Source organism: Colius striatus, chromosome 28 (assembly GCF_028858725.1).
Source record: "Colius striatus isolate bColStr4 chromosome 28, bColStr4.1.hap1, whole genome shotgun sequence".
In the NCBI taxonomy this organism is placed as follows: domain Eukaryota; kingdom Metazoa; phylum Chordata; class Aves; order Coliiformes; family Coliidae; genus Colius; species Colius striatus.
Window position 1 is genome coordinate 2,035,617 of NC_084786.1, and position 2,500 is coordinate 2,038,116.

At 74.6% G+C, this 2,500-nt stretch overlaps 1 non-coding gene across 1 annotated transcript; it reads left to right on the plus strand.

Annotated features, from left to right (window-relative positions):
- The first annotated feature begins 1,744 nt into the window (after positions 1 to 1,744).
- On the plus strand, positions 1,745 to 1,897 carry LOC133628199 (5.8S ribosomal RNA). The gene has a single exon (XR_009820609.1). It is a non-coding gene; the product is annotated as a 5.8S ribosomal RNA (ribosomal RNA).
- Positions 1,898 to 2,500: the final 603 nt, after the last annotated feature.

The window sequence follows — 2,500 nt, forward strand, 5'->3', positions numbered from 1 at the left end:
GGTTTCCCCCCGCGCCCTCCCCTCTCCTCCTCCCTCTTCCGAGGCAGGAGGTTTGTGGGGGGGGCCGGAGGCGCTCGGCCGTGACCGATGCCGCCTGTTGGCGCGCGAGGTTCTCTTGCCGGGTCGCGTCCCGCGCGAGCGGGCGGCCCGAGCCACGGCCCTCATCCCGGGCGCAGCGCCGGGCTCACTGAGGGAAACCCCCGGGCCCCGGGAAAGAGGCCGTGGTGATGGCGGTGGATGTCGGGCGCGCCCCCGCGGGCGGACGCTCCCCCCGATGGTGGCAGCGGGAGGAGGCACCCCTGCGGGGCCCTTCAGGTCGTTTCCCTCACCCCAGGGCCAGGTACCTAGCGTCCGCGTTTCCGCGGCCTTTCCTCGGTCGCGGAGCCGGGCGGAGGTTTAAAGACTCGGGCGGCTCGATGCGTCCCGCAGGGGTCGGGACGGGCGGGGCCAACGACGGTGGCGTTTCGGTAAGGGGCGGGAGTCTCTCCCGTGTAGGCCCTTGTCTCGGCCGCCACCGCCGCCCGCCCGCGCTCGTCCCCGCGGGACGGTCGTGCCGGGGAGGGGTCCTCCTGCCCCCCCCTTTCCGCGGTCCGGTCTCGGCGCAGCGAGACCGCGGTGCGGTCGGCCGTGCCCGGCCTGCCTTCCTCTCGAAGCGGGCGTCCCCGGCTTGGAGCGCGGGCTCCTCTGCCGCGGGGTTGGCGATTCCCCGTCGCTCCCCCTCGCCGCTGAGGCGGGGGGGAAAGGGGTTCGCCGGGAACGGCGCCTCGGGGTGCCGCGCTGCGCTCCGTTCTTGCTTCCCCGCCTCGGCGAGCGCTCTCGGTTGGTTTCCTTCCGCCAGCTGGCGTCCAGGGCGCGGTGCCCTCGGGCCCGGCGGTGGCGGCGCGACGCGCTCGGCCTGCCGATCCTTCGGCCGGTCGCTCGTCGCCGGCGGCGGCCGTCCCGGCCCCGGTGTCCCCCGTTCGTCACTTCCACGCCGCCTGTCCCTGCCGTTTCCGGGTGAAGCGGCCGCGTGCAGTCGGAGGCATTCCCCGTCCCGGTCTCCGTGCGGAAGCGCGGGGGGCGGGCGGCTGCCCTCCGTCTGAGCGCGCGTCCGTCTTTCTCCCGGAGAAGAGAGAGGAGAGGGCCGAGGCGAGAAGCGTCGACGGCGGTGGCCGGGGACAGGTGCGTGCCGTTCCGTCCCGGCGGCGGGCCTCCGTGCGAGGAGGCGGCCGTGCGGTCGGGCGCGCCGCCGTTTCGGGCTCCGGGGGCTCGCCACCTTGTGGCGTTGGCGCGGCGGCGGAGCCGCCGGCGCGTGTCGGCGAGCCACGGTGGAGGGAAGAGCCTGGCTGTCGTTAGCGCGGTGCCGCGGGGGCGGCCGTTTTTTCCCGGTCGAGGTTGGGCAAAGTCGGGCAGGGTCGGACGTTGCCGCCGCCTCCGCGTGGAGGCCGGGCCGAGCCCGGGCGCCTGGGCCGCCTCCGAAGGGATCTCCCGAGGTGTGCTTCTCCCCCCCAGGTCCTGGGGGGGGTCGGTCGGGAGCGCGGGCTCCCCTCCCTCGCCCTTCGGAGTTTTCTCGCTCCTTTTTTTCCTTCTCCGCTTGTGTTCGTACGGTCACGCGAGGCGTGGCCTCTCCGCTGCGGCCTTGGCTGGGCTGGCGCGAGCCAGCGAGCGGGGCCGCGGGCGGTGAGGCCCATCCTCAAAAGGGGGCCGCTCCGTGTGAGCGGTCCCCGGCTCCCCCGCGCGCGTGGGGCGGTGCCGAAAGCCAGACAACTCTTAGCGGTGGATCACTCGGCTCGTGCGTCGATGAAGAACGCAGCTAGCTGCGAGAATTAATGTGAATTGCAGGACACATTGATCATCGACACTTCGAACGCACTTGCGGCCCCGGGTTCCTCCCGGGGCTACGCCTGTCTGAGCGTCGCTTGACGATCAATCGCCGGCTGAGCCGCCGCCCCTGGCAAGCAGCGAGGGGCAGCGGTGGCAGCGGCGCGGCTGGGGTTGCCTCGCAGGTCCCCGTCGGCGGGCCTTCGTCCCCCTAAATCGAGACTCGGGGAGCGCTCCGAAGCTCCCCGCTCCCGGAGCGCCTGCTGGACGGAGTTCGTCCCGCCGGGGCCGCCAGGGTGTCGTTCGGGCCGGTCGGGCCCGGCGCGGCGGTGGGGAGAGAGAGAGAAGGTGTTCGGGGGGCGAGGCGCGGGCCTCGCCCCCGGCCTCCCGCGCGGGCGGCTGTCTGCGGGTGGGTACCGCGGCGGTACCGTGCCGTGCTGCCGCGCGCGCGTGCGTGCGCCGGGGACGCGGTAACGGGTGTGGCGGGGATGGGGCGGCGTGCGCGCCTGCCCCCACCCTTCGCTTTTTCCCGTCGCGCCCGTCTCTCCTCCTTGTCTCTCCTCCCCGCTTCGGCCGCCGCGCCGCGGGTGGGCGGCCGCGGATCGTAGCGTCCGCGGTGTCTGCCGCCCGTCGCCGCCCGTCCGTCCGTCGTCCCTTGGCCGGTCGTTCCCGAGCCGGGCCGTCTCCGGGCGCGTCTTGG